This window comes from Pinus tabuliformis, chromosome Q (assembly GCF_031772625.1).
Source record: "Pinus tabuliformis cultivar Carrire ecotype Pingquan chromosome Q, CPIR1, whole genome shotgun sequence".
NCBI classification, from domain to species: Eukaryota; Viridiplantae; Streptophyta; class Pinopsida; order Pinales; family Pinaceae; genus Pinus; species Pinus tabuliformis.
This window is the reverse complement of record NC_142296.1, coordinates 1,081,249,670-1,081,267,437: the sequence shown is the minus strand read 5'-3', so window position 1 is coordinate 1,081,267,437 and position 17,768 is coordinate 1,081,249,670. Positions and strand designations below refer to the sequence as shown.

The window sequence follows — 17,768 nt, the reverse complement described above, 5'->3', positions numbered from 1 at the left end:
GAAACGGATGGGTGAACTAGACAGTCATCTAGAAGATGAATTGATCCGTTTTTATTTTTGTATATAAACATGAGTTACCGAATGAATAATATCAATCAGTTTTGTCTCTCGTTCAATGTGGAGTTACCCTGGCCTGACAATCTCGCATCCAATTGCTCATTTTCTCGAGATCGACTAGAGAGAGCCCTCTCCTGTCCTCGTAGGGCTAGCTACGAGGCTGAGCTTGGTTTGATGTTGCCTCGAATTTTTCCTTCTTCAGCCTGAGGCAGATTTGAGCGCTAACATAGTGGCGACCATACTAGGAAGAAATTTGCTTATTACTGTCATTTGCTATAGACGGAGTCTGAAGTCACGCCAGGTAGCCTTCGAACTGTTCTTGCTCTACGATTGCATAGTAGATAAAAGCTGCTTCAATCGATCTCCGGTTTAGCTTGTGAATGTGCCCCTTGATTTGCGAATTTCCCCAGTACGTGTATCGAGTTCAGATCTGATGGTTGATGGTGAACAACGATTAGACATAAGAAGGCTGAAATCATTCACCTGATGACTTCATTCACTGAACAAATCTAGAAATCAATGCTTCATGGTGACTTGACTGCAGGGAGATCAGTAGTTGTGAGGTTTTCAAGATGGACCGAATCACAAGAAGATATGCTCCCATGAGCCGAGACCACATTCCAGGTTTTCCAAATAAGATGCCCAAGGTAGATTGGTCAAGGAATCTGCCTACATTTAATGATGATGGTAAGAAGGATGCTGCTTAACATCTAGTTAGATTTCATATGCATATTCGCAAGTTGAAGGTTGATTTTCCTGAAGATTGCTTGATGAAGATATTCCTGGCTGCTCTGGAAGGTGAAGCCCATTGTTGGTATGAAAATTTTCCGTTGGCCTGTATTTACTGTTTAAAGGATTTTCATGCCTTGTTCATTGGAAGATATCAAGTATCTTACCCATCATTAAAATTAGTTCATGACTGTTGCAAATATGCTTCTAATTTTATTGAAAGCCTTGAGAAATATTATGAAGATGATAAATTCATGGATGATGAGATCATGGAAGCCCTGTATGAAAATCCATTTCAGCAGCATAGAGACAATCATGAAAATTTGCAGCAGGACCAAGATCTTAGTACGGTGGAAAATGAAACAATTTCGCCTCCTGACAGTCAACAGGAATTGCATGAAATGGATCAATAGTATGAGGAAAATCTGTATACTCCTTCACTTGAAATCAATGAAGACAATCACTGTTTGAACAAATGAAAAAAAAATGTATTATCTCCTCTATCTGAAGATGAGATAGATCTACTTTTGAGAGGTCTTGTTCCAGCTCAAGTTAACGCAGATCTGCAGTGTGCACATGGTCAAGAAGGTGATGGTGGACCTTCTTCCTCTTCTTAAAAGGATGATAATCCTGTAAGCAGCTTTATAGATCAGCAGGTTGAAATTTGCTATATGGCTGAAATTGATGAAAGAGAAGAGCTTGTTTCAGATCTGCCCACAGAAGAAGACAACATGCAGATTGCAGAATGTGATAATGTTAGGACAACTACTTCAGTTCTAGATTCAGATTGTGATGACCAAGCATACCTTGTGCTGAATCCTGAAAAGGAGAGTTTTGTTGTTGAGATCATAAACAGAGTTTTTGATCCAAATGTTCTCATGCCATCAGAACAAAGCCTGCATGAGGAGGTAATTCAGTTAGTTCATGAAAAGCAAGATGAGATCTTCATTCAAGTAAGTGAAACAGTTCCTTTGGATGAATTTATGGTAGATGATAGAAATGTCATTTTTGCACTTCAAGAATCAGCTGAAGTTTCTTTCCTTATGATTGAAGAATGTAATAAGGAACTTGATAATTTGGTTGTGATATCATATGAAAATGACCTACCATATTGTCAGACTACAGAAGATCAGAGCATACAGGATTACCTTTCAGATTCTTCATATGTTTCATGTGTTGAAATGTTTTTACAAGAGGAGATCTGCTCATCTACCTGTTCAGAGTTTTTTGAAGCCCAGGAGCATACTTTTACTGAAGTACATGATAAAGACAGATCAGAATCAGAAGAGAAAGACACCTTGTTTCTTCAACAGGAGGTAAATCTTCATGTTTTTCAGGATCCAATGGCAGATTTGTTACAGTCAGCAGTGAAAGTGATTATTGTAGTGTTCAATGATGAAGGAGATCATGGTCAGCTATGTTTTTGGATGCCCAGTTATCAGTTTGTATTGTTGACCAGCAGATCTGATCAGGGAAATCAGCCAAGAAGCTATCTGCTTGATTGGTTACATTAGAAAGCCAATTATACATGATTGTACATATTTCATTAGTATGCAGGTGGTTGTCATCATGATTCCAAATCTTAATGGATTGCTGCCGTTTTTCCAAAAGCTTTCTAAAGTCTTGTTTTAAGTCAGTCATGAGTCATTTGTGTTTGGTCTGTTGAGTCAGTTTTTTCAAGTTATTTCAGTTTGCCATCGAGTCGGTTTGAGTCAAGTTTCAGTCAAGTTTCAGTCAGTTTTTAGTCAAGTTTTCATTCAATAAATGTGTCAAAGGTTTTGTGTTATCTATTCAAAATAATGATTCCATCGCCCAATGGATGAAGGCACTGGTCTGCTCTCCCAAAGATCTGCCGTTCTTGGCACCTCCAAGGAGCTACCATCCCCATTGGAGCCAATGTTAGTGTCAGTCTTTGCAGCCTTCCTCCAGTGATCAAACATGCTCTTACAAAGTGATTTTAAGGTGTCAAGGTCAAATTTTGTCATTTCAAAGAGTCTTCAAGCAAAATTTGGTCACTAGGCATTAGGTCTAGGGTTTGTTTTCACTCTTTTCAAAGTTGTCCAAATGGTAGTCCATGTCATCATTCAGCTGAGTGTATCATCATTCAGAGGGTTTTCATCATCATGTCAAGTTCCATTGGGTCATTTTACAGCTTATTCATGCTTCAGTTGTGCCTTGGTAAGGTCCATTTCCCTCTCCTAGGGTTTTGGAGGTAATTTCTCTTGGATGGTCAAATCATCGAAAAAATTTGTATCCTGATGTTCATACACCTTCCCCTATCATTAATGTACCTTATTAAACACTTCCCATCACTGATATTCCCCAAATTCCTCATTTTTCCACAAACCCTAGTTTCTTGCCACAACTTGGCAATTTTTTAGGCTATGCCTGTGTTTTGCCCTTTTGGACCCCTTCCCCTCACTCGATCTCTGAGATTCCACTTTCCCCTACTTCCTAACATCCATCCCTACTTCGAAAAATTTCCCCAAGAATTTAGAAGCCCCTTATCCCCTTCATTTCGCTTCATTTCGACAAAATCCCTTGTTTCACACATCGGGATAGGTTTCACTCAAATGATGTTTCAGAGCAATAAAGATGCATTTTGGAAAGTTGAGAGAGGTTTTTGTTCACAACATGCCAAGGAAGAAAAACCTCCTTCACTTTTTACACAGGTATAATGGTTTTGGAGAAATGTCAATAATAGCGTTGCCTTAGTAGAATTGATGCACGTTGGGAGATTTGATTTATGACACGGTACATGAACTCCAAATTGAACAATTCTACTTGTTTTGGAAAGTAGACTCTAATGTCTTTCCAACGAGCTATCACACACGTAATTTGGACATCAGGAAGGCCTCCAAAAGCCTCCTGCAAAATGCACTATGTGGCGCGCTACGCATATAAAAGTGGGCGCTACGCATATAGCCCCAAGGTTGGAAAACAACAGTTCATCACCCAAAGTCTCATCAAACCACTTCATTTGTCTGCAAGTAAGTTATTTATGCCTGCTCAGTGATTCGTGAATTTTTTATGGTGTTTCGAATGTGAAGAAAACAAGTGTTTGATATGCTGAACATCAAACCCTACCTTATACCAAATCTGCTCCTAGGGTTATGCATAAAGTTTGAAGATTGTGTTGGTGCTAAATTCTTGCCATTTGTCAACCTTTTCTTTGTATTCCATCACTACTGTCACTACCATGTGATCATGTCGTTGTCCCTTCCGCATATTCATTATCCTCATATCCCTTTATACTTTTGGTTCCCATGTGAAATCCCAAACCCTATTACTTACTACTACATTCCTCCATTGATAAAAGCCTAATATCCATAACATTCAAAGGCTATTTCTTTGTCCTTGATTCCACTTGACTCACTAATATGTTTCCATTTCATTTCACTCCTGTCCTTAAAAACTACCCCCCATCACCATATCCCATTCCTCACTCACTTATAGGTGTTCTCAATCCCTCATTCCCCTTTGGCACACATTTGGCGATTGGAGACAAAGACATCAAGGTCTCATTTCTCATTTTCAACAAGCTGAACATACACATTGCAACACCATCACTGACAACAACACATCATACAACCAAGACAGAGATTGCACCACTGACCTGCATACACCAGGAGGACACTAAAGCACCGTGAAACACATGATCCACTCCGGATATTGGCCGAGGCTTCGTTTGCTGGGCATGATACATGATGGAGGGTCTTCACTCCGAATTTGAGCAAATTCGGAGAAATTTTTGTCATTTTGAAATTTTTTGGTCCCAAAACAGATTTTTCAGCTATACGAGTAGCGCGTCGATGCGCTCGCTTTTTATTGGGACACTTTCTGGTGGGAAACTTTATATTTTTGGGTTTTTCATGGTAAGTTATGCATGCTCAAGTATTGCCGAAGCATTTCATCAAGTTCTGGATGATCAAAAGGCCCAAAAACACCATGAAAACCACCTTGCTGCCACCTTTTGCACCAGCAGGAAGTACTTCTGGGAGAATGAAGGTGTCGAGGGGCAAATGAGCTTCAAATTGAGAAATTCCACTTGGGTTGGATAGCCCACATCCAGGGCTTTCCAACAAGCTATCATGAGCTCAATTTGGATGCCGAGAAGTTTCCCAAAAACAGGTTGAAAGTCACACTACGCTTATGGCTCAGGGGCGCTCCGCATACAGATTTTGGTCAATTTTTCACTTTCCATCTCAGAATTTTGGCCAGTTATGACCAGTTTCACCTCTTGATGTGATTTTTGACCTAGCATGATATAATTTGATGTACATGATGTAAAACTGGCACTTATTTACCATATTCTAGATGATTCATTCACAAAATTGCAAAAATTTAATGTAATGAATCAGTTTCCTTCTTCTTAGAGGCAGGTTGTTTTGGTCACCTAGATTCTTGCTCCATGTTTAGAATTCGTTCAAACTACTCCTAGAAGGAGGAGCTCAACCCCTAGAGGTTAGGGAATGGGTTGGCTTGGTCTATATTATGTAATTTTTCAGTGAGTAGCAAGGGTTGGACTCTTGGGAAGATTTTGGCACACTATTGTACATATGTTTTATATTTTGTCTAAGGAAGGATCAGAGATTTTGTAGCACCTGTTGGGATTCTTGTGGCTTTCAGTTCTTGATGGTGTTATCTCTCAGTTTATTGTAAGTTTATTCATGTTTAATGTATGTCATTCCCTTCTTATGCTTCTGAAACTAAATGAATGAGTAAATGAGGTTGAATCCATTGTTTACAGTGCTCTGCCTTTAAATTTGTTTAGTTTTACATGTTTTCACCAGTTTGGAGAGGATCCATGTTCTCCCTTCCCCTCTTCAGCTCCTTGTCATTCTGATCCATCCATACACCTGATCAAAGGCATCAATACTACTGCCTACCTCGCCCCAACTCGAATTCTGCAAAGATCTGGCCTTATCCCCAGACCCAATTTTTTTTTTCTCGTTTCTCGAACAAAAAACCCAAAAATCTAAAAAAAACATTCCTATCTCTTTACTAGCCTAAAATCAGTATTAATTTTTAGCCATCTCAACCCTTTTGAAAACCTTTTGCCGAGATAGACCCAGAGAGAGCCCTCTCCTGTCCTCGTAGGGCTAGCTACGAGGCTGAGCGTGGTTTGATGTGGCCTCGAGTTTTGCCTTCCTCAGCCTGAGGCAAATTTTAGCGCTAACATAGTGGCAACCATACTGGGGAAGATGGTTTTCTGTTGATGTGACATTCTACTTGAAGATTGTCTTGCCCCAGTACATGAAATCAAGTTGCAAATATGATGCTGATGGTGGACAGCAGTCAGACACATATGAAGGCTGAAACATTCACGTGGCAACTCCAACTCGATCCAGACATTCCAATGCTCGCTGATCCATTCATGCAATGGTAGGGTATGTGGCAAACCCTGCACTGTGTGAAGTTGTAAAGAAGTAAGAAATCAGTTAGCAGATTTTGAAATTAACGAAGTTTTTTTCAATGCCTTGCTTCAATGTTTGAAATCTCTGAAACTTCCTCTTGAAGCTAAAACTAGTGTCTGTGAGTTAGTTGTTGAAATAATTGAGAAGGAGATTCAGTATTTGAATGAGCAGATCCAGTCATATGATTTTCGAGACCCTAAAAAGTTTTTGGAAACTCTTCCTCCTTCGAAACAAAAAATAATAGAGTTGCCTACAGATGTTTGCATTGGCAGTGTGCAGCTGGAAGTATGTATTGCAGAGTTGGGGCAGGAACATATAAAGTTGGTTGGAAAGATTGTGCAGTGGCAATTCAAACTGATAAAACTATCTCAAGTGTGCATGCAGAGATCATAGTTGAGGTAGCCTCTTCTTAGAAGGCGTTGCAGTGATTTTCAAGCATCCCTTCACCAGAAATTCACCTGAAGGATCTTTCAAAGTTTGGCACATATGTCAACAAGGAAATTTGCTCAAAGCCCGTGTTTTCTTTAGCAAATAAGGAGACAATCCTAAGTAACAGGGACTTGATAACGTTTGGAACAAATAATTCAACTTTCAGGTTGGACTTCATTCCATTCTTATTCTGTATACCAGCTCTAGAAAAATTGAACCGGAAACATGGTTTATGTACCATTGTGTCATCAATGAGAGCCTACGCAATAGAGAAATGGATGTCAGAGTGTACACATCTTATTGTTGAAGATTCTTCTCCTATAACAAATGATGTGATGGAAGCTATTCAAACCATGGTGGGGCAAACATCTTTACCTTCAGAGATTCCGAACTGCTTGAGCTTTCCTCCTTCCATGGCACTAAAATGTGGGTGAGTTTCTGTACAAGTCAAGATTGCAGATCCAAAACATCGAGAAGCATGCTTATGTGGAACCACATTTGTTGTTGGGCCATTTCATTTGTACCATTACAAGGAGAAATTGCAGCTTCTGCTGGAAGTTGCTGGGGCTACTGTTATTCAAATTTCCAAAAGGTTTTCAAGTACACAGGCAGGTGTATCAAGAGAACGTGAAGTTTCCAGCAGAGGGCACAAAAGAGAACTTAGGACTTGACTCTAATGGATTCAGTTACATTAAGGAAATCGCTAGATTGAGTGAAGATAAAGTAGTTGAAGAGATTGTAGCTGGAGACTGTAGTGCATTTACCTTCGAAACGACCTTGTGCCCTTCATCATCTTCAACTAAAGAAACAGAAATGTGGCTGATTCTGAAAATGAAGAGGAGGTTACCACAAGACATCAACATTCTAAGGTCATAGATAGCAGCAAGACAAGCTTGAGTGGTAATTGTGTGTAGTTGCCACCAATTTGTAAGGAAAGACAAATTGTTTCAGATACAACTGAAATAGAAAGATTTAAGCATGAGGTCGATTCTATGCGGGAACAGAACTTGTTTTATAAATCCAACGCAGTATTGCCAGCGTTTCAAAAAGGTAAACGACACACAGGTGGCGCGCTACCCATATAAGGGGCACTACGCATATAACGCCCACATCCCATGTTAAATATCAAGTATGCTACGCACTTGCTGCGCGCTACGCGTTGGGTAGGTGTGCTACCCATACAGTCTCAGAGCCAAATAAATTTCTCTTATTCACCCAGATTCGTGCCAAATTACTGCATTTGCCTGCAAACTGAAAGGATATTGAGAATGTCGATGATGATATGGATAATGTGGAAATGCTTAGCTATGATGATTTGGACTGCGTTTTAAAGCTGGTCTAGTGTGTAGACATTGGCATGTTGCTAGTGTTCATGAAGACTTCTGGAGATGTTTGAATTTTGAGAATTGTCGAATTATTGCAGAGCAAGTGGCTAAACAGTGTCGTAGGTATCTAAAGGCTATAGAACTACATTTTCCAGGTTCTCTTTTGGATGTTCCTGTCCGTGAAGCATTACGTACTCTTAGGAGTCTTGAGGTGTTAACTATAGATTGGGGAAACTTTAAAGTAATGCATTTGCAAAGGATGAAACTTGGAAGGTGATTGTATGTCTTCAGGGTTGTGATCTAGAACAATGGGTATCTATGTGGCAGCATGGGAATGTGCCTTCAGCGGAGACACATGTTGTGACATTTTGGGAGGGTGGTATAACTATAATGGAAGTGAATAGACAGTCAAACCCAAATTAAACGTAGAATACCAACCATAAGCAGAGAAATAGGGTCGATTTGCCTATTTTTGACCTCAGTTGCATTTTAGATGGTCTACGCTCCAGATTCTATCTTTTAATTGGCCATCAACAAACAAATGTAACGCTGCTCCTTTTTGGAGCAGACCTTTTTTTTTCATCATTTCAGTTGAAACAACGCCCTTGTTTTGGGTCGATCTGTTTTCTCCTAGCTGAGTTTTATTTAATGTATTGAAAATCATTTGAAAAAGGAGGAGAGTTCTGAGAGGTGCGTGGAGGAGAACAAAGAGCTTTATTGTACAGTTTTTTGATAGAGATTAATTGAATATTACAGCTCTGATTTATAAGATTCCCGTGGCTTGAAATTTGGCATATGTTTTTCTTTGTCTCATATGTATCTTGTAATGTTTTTCATTTCATTCATAAATTGTTTTCAATTTGAATGTTTCTGAGTGAGAAGGGTAAAATTCAGCTTACTGCTTTGCCTTGGAGAAGCATTCATGTTTTGTGTTTCTTCCCCTATCTGAAAGGGATTCATACATTAATGCCCCTTTCAGCTTTCTTAACAGCCCTTCCATTTCATATAATTTCAGTTTGGATGCTTAAGCTCTTGCCTACCTTGCCTTATGGAGTAATCTGTGCTTTTGATTAAATCTCTGTTGTTGCTGTCTTTGCCCGATGCAGCCCAGAAACTCAATCATTTATTAAAAAATTCATTTCTATCAATTTACTAGCCTAAAATCAATTCCAGTTTGAAGTCATCTCGCATCCAATTGCTCATTTTCTCGAGATCGACTAGAGAGAGCCCTCCCCTGTCCTCATAGGGCTAGCTACGAGGCTAAGCTTGGTTTGATGTTGCCTCGAATTTTTCCTTCTTCAGCCTGAGGCAGATTTGAGTGCTAACACCTTCAAATCCAAGGAGGGCCTTTTTGAATGGTTGGTCATGCCATTTGGATTGAAGAATGCCCTTGCAACCTTCATGAAACTGATGGAAAACATCTTGCAACCCTTCACCAATGCATTCGTGGTGGTGTATTTAGATGACATCTTGGTCTTCAGCCAGACTTGGGAAGATCACCTCCACCATATTCGGCAGGTCCTTCAAACCCTATGCCAACACAAGTGCTAACTTGGAGAAATGCACCTTTGGCCTAACCGAGGTTCAATATCTAGGTACATCATTGATGAGAAGGGTGTACATGTGGACCCATCCAAGATACAAGTCATTCGGGATTGGCTAGCCCTAACCACTCTAAGAGAGCACTACAAATTTTTGGGTTTTGCCAATTGCTACCACAAGTTCGTGTTGGGGTTCTCTCATATCAATTGGCCTTTAGGTCAAGACACCGAGGGTAGAGTGAAAGAATTTTTTTTTTGGTCGGAAACCCAACAACAAGCGTTGTTCGAGTTGAAGAATCACCTCTGTCCTGCACCAATGCTCACATTACCAGACCTGCAACAAATATTTGAGATTGAGACAGATTCCTGCAACTATGCTATTGGTGCAGTTCTTACTCAGCATGGGCATCCAGTGGCTTACCAGAGTGAGACACTTTCATACACAGTCCAAAAGTACCCCACTTATGACAAAGAAATGTATTCCATTTTTCGTGTCTGCCATCAATGGAAGCATTACATTGTGAGGAAGGAAACAATCATCCACATAGACCATCGACCTCTACAGTTCATACAAACATGAGGGAAGTTTCAGAACAATTGCAAAAAGAAATGGTCCAACTATTTTTTACAGTTCCATTCGAATATCAAATATAAGAATGACAACACCAATAATGTTGTTGATTTCCTCAAGTAACCACCAGTCAAGACACTGATCACTGTGCTCGACTCCTGTGGGCACAAGACATCAGGGTTGCTGCATATTTACAAGAGCGATCTCGAATTTGGAAGCATATACCAGACACACCAAGAAGGGAAGCAAGTTCCAAATTTTCACCTTCAGGATGCACTGTTATGCCACCTGGGACACATCTGTGTTCCTTCAAGTGAGCATGCCATGATGATTTGGGAGGCGCACTACAGTTGGGTCACTGGGTATTTCGGAGTAGAGAAAATAGTGATGGTATTGTAGAAGTATTTTTATTGGCCGAAACTTCATCAAGATGTTGGGAAATACATTAGATCCTGCATCGCCTGCACCATTGCCAAACCAACCATCAAGAAGCAAGGCCTGTATACTCGTCTACCTACTCCTACCTGGCCTTGGGAATTTGTCTCCATGGATTACATGTCAGGCCTTCTATCTAATAAGCATGACAATGATTGCATTTTTGTGGTCATCGACAGATTCTCTAAGATGAACATCATGGTGACTTGTAAGAAAGTATCACAGTAGAGGCCTCTGCTAAGATCTTCTTTGAGCGAGTATGGGTACACTTTGGGATCCCACAGTCTATTATATCAGATCAGGACAACAGATTCCTGAGTGCATTTTGGTCAAGTCTCTGGTTGATGCTAGATAAAAATATTACTAATTCCATAGCTTTCCATCCCTAAACTAATAGCCAAACAGAGGTTGTCAACATGATGATCGTACACATTCTGCGCATGTACAACTTGAAGCATCCACGCACATGGGATGAAATTCTCCCCTATGTCCAATGCAGCTACAATAGAGCTCTACATAGCTCAATAGGCCATAACCCCTTTTAGGTAGGGTTGGGATTTTAGCTATTATTCCCCATTGATGTGGTCATACCATTTGCAGCCACTCGGGTAGATTCGACTCACATTTAGTCCGAAGCTAAAAGGGCTAACAAGTTCATTGAGTGTATTCAACACATCCATAAGTTGGTCCATGATATATCAAACAAAGGCAATGCTAAGTACAAGCAGCACCATGATCAACATCGATTGTTGCACAAGTTCTAGGTGGGCGACAAAGTTTAGCTACATTTGCAAAAGGAGCATCTTGTTGGACCCCACCACAATATTTGCCCACTCTGATATGGGACATACACCATCACCAAGGCCATCAATGACAACACCTTCGAGATCAGCATCCCACCATTCCTTGGTCTGCACCAAGTGTTCAATGTACATCACCTTTGGCCATACTTTCCACCATTGTTGGACACATCTGACATTGCAGAACAACTCACACTAACAAAGCTCAATCCAGACTGCATGGAACATGCCACAACTCATTAGATCATGGACACACAGATCAAGAACACTTGGCAACAGAGGATACAACTATGTCGATTTTTCAAAGTAGGCCAACTCCTTCACCAGGGAAAGTGGTTCACCAGGGACCAAGTTGAACATAAATTTCCTCACCTCATGGACGCTTTGCATGCAATTGGGACCATTGCTTCCTATGGGAGGAGGAATGATCCAAGTGGATATTGGTGGCCACCCGTCTATTCCACCTAGACCCCCCAGTCAGTTTCACCTGTTTCCTTGTTAATTTCAGCATTTACTATTTGTAGCATTTTTTCAAGTCCTGAACTTCTGGAGCAGTTTTGACCCCCTAAAAGACGTTTGTTTTGGGGTCTGAGATAGACCCATAGTCATAGGAAACGGCCTACAGTGAAACCTATAGTACTTAGAGAGACCTTTCCAACAAGGTATCTTACATGCCAAATGAAGATAATATGACTATGTTACGACCCCGCGAAGTTCGCTACCCAACTAACCCCAACGAGGCCCATAAAATCTTGGTGTTACATCTCCCAGGGTTAGGATTTTGGTTGTTTAGGGTTTTCTCATGTTTTCCAATAATAAATAGGCCCTTGAGCCTCATTGTAACACAGTTCAGAGGCATGTAGCTACCACATCTCTTCTCAGAGATAAGCTATCATCGCCCGAGCTATCTTATTTCCATTCTGTTTGTAAGCATAGTTCAATATTTTTCTATTAATGAAATGAAGTGTTTTTCCACTACATATCTGTTTTTATGATTATATATGTAAATTGTTGCATTCATGTTTAAGTTCGGATCATGCATGATCACTGAGCGAAATCAAGGAAGAACATGGCATGATGATGAAGGTGAAATAAGAAAATGATATTTTTGTTGGTTGTGACTATCTATCTCAAAAAGTGTCTCCCTTTCTACATGTCAGGAAAAGTAACTTTTTTCCTATGTTTTTTTAACATATTCTTTAAACATATTGATAAATTGCACAAACTTCATTATTGATTTGTTTTTGTTTCTCGCTCTCACCTAAGCTAATTTCCCCATCTAGACTACCAACTCCTAAGTACCCCTAACACTTGTATGCCAATAACCTCCTAACCCCTAATGCATTAAACCCTAATTCCCCAGCTTTAAACCCCATATAAATTACACCATAGCCTCTAATTAGTTGGGTCGGGGAAACTTTTTTTCGACACTAAACTTGTGGTCTCCAAGTGAAATCAAGAAAGAATATGACATAATAATGAAGGCAAAATTTCAATAGGTTGTTTTTGATGGTTCTAAATATATATTGCAAAGTCTTTCTCTTTTTAATTTTCAAGAAAACTAACAATTTTCCTATATCTCAGGGTGCAAACTTTTATGATTCATAATGTTTATGACGAGCTTCTTTGGATAAATCACATTGATGATTTTAATATTGACACATTTCGAACCACAAAATGTGGTTCATCATCAATACCAAAATGAAAAAACTGATCAACAAATGTAAATAGATAATGAGATATGCAATGGTTAGTCCTGATAGATATAAATTAAATAATAAAATAATGTTTTCAACTTAGAATTAAAATCATTATTAGACTAAAGAAACGTTTAAAAATAATAAATAAAAATTATATATATATAAACTAATTAATAAATATAAAATGTTATAACTATATCACTCATTTAAAAAAAATACCAAGAAGAGATTAACAAACCAATAATATATTAATATTAAAAATAGAAGATTATGAACCAATCAAATGAATTAAATAAGTTGAAAATTTTGAATTAGAGGAATGCATTAAAAGAATAAAAATACAAAAATGTATAATTATAAACAAGAGCTTAAAATTAGTGAAAAGAAATAGATTTAAAAACAAGAATGTACTGAAATAATAATGGATCCAAAATAAAATCTTAAATATTAATAAATAAGCATGTATAAATAATAAAATCATATATATATATAGGGATTAAAAAATCAATGGAAGGAACAATATATATGAAAATAAAAAGGATATATATCTAAAAAATACAATTATCAAGAGGACTACGGAATAACATAACGAATTAAGACCACATAAAACACTTTAACAAGAAAACAAGAAAAATGGTAAGATATCACTCTGAATCAATAAGAAAATGGGAAAAATATAAATTAAGATTGCACAATCGATTGAAAAAGAAAATATAAAAAGGAAATAAACCAAATAAATGAAATAAAGGGGGAGCAATCATGAAAACACTTAGGAGGATAAGGTGGGGATCCCACTACCGTTGAAATTCCTTCCATCGTCCTTATTCAGTGTATTGGATCTCCTCACAATTTTTATGGCATCCCTAAATTTTCAGTAATGGAAATTATCAGTGATGGAAATGCCTATGAATATTCTATACAAATTTGGTATTTTGTCTTCTTAGCATGCTCAACCGAGGTTGAGGAGCAAGTCCTGCAATGCCAATGCTAGTTGCTTGCTCCTGAATCTTCTGTTTTATGGAGTGTCTAGTTTCTCCAATGGAGGGGGTCCCACATGAACAAGGGACCACATAAAGGCCTTTCATGTCTTTGGGGTCAAAAGGGCCTTTGGCATATCTAAGGGAGCTTTGAATGGTGTTGAGGGGCCTAAAGGTCAAAGAGACCTTATGCTTCTTAAGAAACTGTGCAATCATGTTAGTGGTTCCTTGGATAAAGGGAATTTGAACTTTGGTAACCGAATCTTCGGGCTCTTTCCTTATTCTGGGACCATTTATACCTTTAAGAAAGCTTTGAGACTTAGGTGCATATCATAACCATTATTTTTGAACACTTTAAGAAGATGGAATTTCTCATTTTCCAAGTGAATTTCATTCGAAACCATTAAAGCTCAAGTAGGCAACTTGTTGAGAACTCAAAGCTCTTGGGTAGGGTAATGAAGGGAACTTGCATGAAGATATTGCTCAGTTTGAGTCTTCTTACAAAGGACCTGGTGAGAAAAAGAACCACCGTCTTTATTAGTAACAAGCATGTCTAGGAAAGGCAGGCTACCATTGACTTTTGATTCCATCGTAAATTTGATGGATTTAGATTTTTTGAGGCCAAATGATGAACGTAACATCTACAAACCTTTTTCCAGAGTTTGGGCCTTAATTGGGCTGAAGCCAATGCCTTAGATTTGAAATCTTCCATGAAGAAGTTAGCTATGACATATTTGATTCTTATTATATTTTTACTTTTGATTCTTTTTCTTTTTATTATTATATATATATATATATATATATATATATATATATATATATATATATATATATATATATATATATATATATATATATATATTTATATTTACATTTTATTTTTATCTTTAGACGTTTCTTTTTATCCATGATTAATAATGATTTTAATTTTAAGTTGAAAATATTATTTTATTGTTTAATTTAGTTCGGTTGGGACTAATTGTTACATCTCTACATTATTTATATACATTTGTTGATGAGTCTTTCCTTCTAGGTTCTGATGATGAACCACATTATGTGGTTCGAAACATATCTATTTGAAAAGCATTTTTGTAATATATTTAATTATGCTTCACCTTGAAGGTTGTGATAATGAAGGCAATAGTAATGGGGCATTTCCATGAGGAATGAAAATTTATCCCATACAATTCAGTAAGCTCCACTACTGTGAGAACCTAGAAAATGTTCATTTGTTTTATACAATGTACATTGGGAAGAATGTAACAAAAAAATTATGGCGAATCTTAGATGGAAGGAGTGACAAAGAAAAAATTGTCAAAATTTTTAACGAAATTAAGGAGGCCAATCATGCTATGATAAAGTGTGATTGATTCAAATAGCAATGGAGACCAAAATATGAGCACCCTTCCATGTTTATTGATAGAGAAGAAAAGGAAGGATGAAAGGAGGTCATTGAAAATTTTAAATTTCCCACTGCATTTCTTCAAACATAAAGAATATCCTAACAAAGAAAGGTGAATTAGGATGGGTAAAAACTCATGATTGACAACCCTTGATCAAGGTAATTATTTTGGTTTATATAATTGTATATTAGTGAAATACCTGTTAGTGTTTTTTTCCTTCTAATATAGGAATAAATAATGAATATTCATTTCTTTGTTATAGTATGTTCTACCTTTGACAATAATGGAAAACACATTATATATAATCTTGCAAATACATGAGGTAAGTGGTGACTTATATGCAAAGTGTAATTTAATTTGTTCAATTTGTCGTGCAAGTTATATTTGATTGCATTTGTTTATATATATATATCTCTCTCTCTCTCTCTCTCTATATATATATATATATATATATATATATATTCATTAAAATGTGTGCTTGCATCAATTATAGATGGTTACCATATAAAGAAATTGATAAAGAATTGTTAAACACAATCATGGCGAAGACGGGATGTGAAAGATAAAACAATGAATTGTGTTTTCTGTTAAAGTTGATGTACATTTATCAACATTGGAGTGAACGTTGGATTCCATATTCCAAGGTCCCTTCGACTCCCTTTGACTGCTCACATTCCACACCAACCCTTAGAGGATTCGGTGTCCAACATTGCCCTCCTTAATCCGAAGGGGCATGTATGAGTCCAAGAAGAGATCTGTAATACAAAATGTGTAAAAATGCATGGAAATACTAGGCTGAATGTGATCTTTGAAAATTTGGCATAAGCTAGTGGTTTAAGGATGACCACCAACACTGGAACACCTAGTGCAGTTCCTAGAACTCTTCCAAATATGGCACGAAGTTGAAGTCTTCTATTAGAGGAAGTGCTCCTAATGCTTTGAAGAGGGATACCTTCAAGTTGGAAAAGGAAGGTATGAAACCTGCATAAAAAGGTAGAACCTTAACCTAAAAAGGGAGGTCTCAACCGATGGTGGTTTAAGGATGACCACCAACTCTGGAATGCTTAATGAAATTCCTAGAACTCTTCCAAAACTGGTAAGAAGCTGAAGTCTTCTACTAGAGGAAGTCTCTCCAATTCTTTGAAGAGGGAGAAGCTCAACCTAAAAAAGGAGGTCTTAACCCCACACAGATGGTTTAAGGATGACCACCAACGGAAAGCATACTCAGGGGCAACTTTGTCTCTTTCTACAACTCTGGATTTGGTACGTTAGGTTATGGCTCTAGCTCGCTTGATGTGGCTTTGAAACTTGTATATGGCCATCACTTCCCCCAGTCAGATACAAGGTTAGAAGACAGAGAAAAATTAACTATAAGACGATTCAATACTCTAGAACAAGTTCTGACATATGGCTAAAATATCTTCTTGATTGTTAAATCCCATTGCCGAGAAGCGATCCATCGAAGATGAATCTTTGTTCTTGCAGGAGGTTTGCTTCTAAAGAATCTGTGTGAAGAACGAGTGGTTTTATGATATTTCTCACATGGATGAAGATCAAAACAATGATATTTCATATGGCGAACTCGGTCACAATGTTGGCATTTAACATTTTGTTGTTGTTGTTGTGGAAGAGGAGCATAATTTGGAACAAGTGAAGGTGAACTGTCATGAAAAAACCAAACACTTTGAAATTGAATGGGATTGGAATAGTCTGGAATATGAAAGGACACCTCCTTATAATATCCAAGACGAGTTTTGTGCCTATTGTTGACAAGCTCTTCCCAAGGTCTGATGATTGGCTTGGGAAGTGCAAGCTAAATTTCTTCTTTTGCATGCAAATCTGCTGTTGCACTAAGAACTAAATGTGAATCAACCACAGCTTTATTGATTTCATCACTTGCTGGTTGTTGATGGGTGTTTGTTTTAACCTTGAACAAAGGATTTTTTTGAGAAAAAAAGCAGTTTAGAATGACAAATCTATTGAACCTCATCTCGCTAGAACTGAGACTCTAGTTGCAAAAAATCAATCTTTTCATGTGCATTATGTAGGCAAGTATGAATGCAACATAGAATGTCTTTGTTGATGCTTACCTTCCCATCAACAGTGAAAAGTATTAAAGTATTCAACAATTATAATGCATCATCAAGTCTAGCCATTTTTATTTTGTTGAATGTTGCTACCCAAACTCTACAATGAATCGCTACAATGAATCTTGAGAAAAAAAACATGAATATTCTATTCATCAACCAGTGCAATCAACTAATTTATACACCAGCTTAGTGCTCAAATATGGACCAAACTCAGTTAATATACCATGAATCTTAGAATATATCAATGCACGTATAAGAACCATTTGTTGAACATCAATGTATGCTCTCACTCTC

At 37.8% G+C, this 17,768-nt stretch overlaps 1 pseudogene; it reads left to right on the top strand.

The window, feature by feature from the left end:
* Positions 1-6,490: 6,490 nt before the first annotated feature.
* Positions 6,491-7,546, top strand: LOC149223283 (nibrin homolog; annotated as a pseudogene).
* The last annotated feature ends 10,222 nt before the right edge of the window (positions 7,547-17,768 follow it).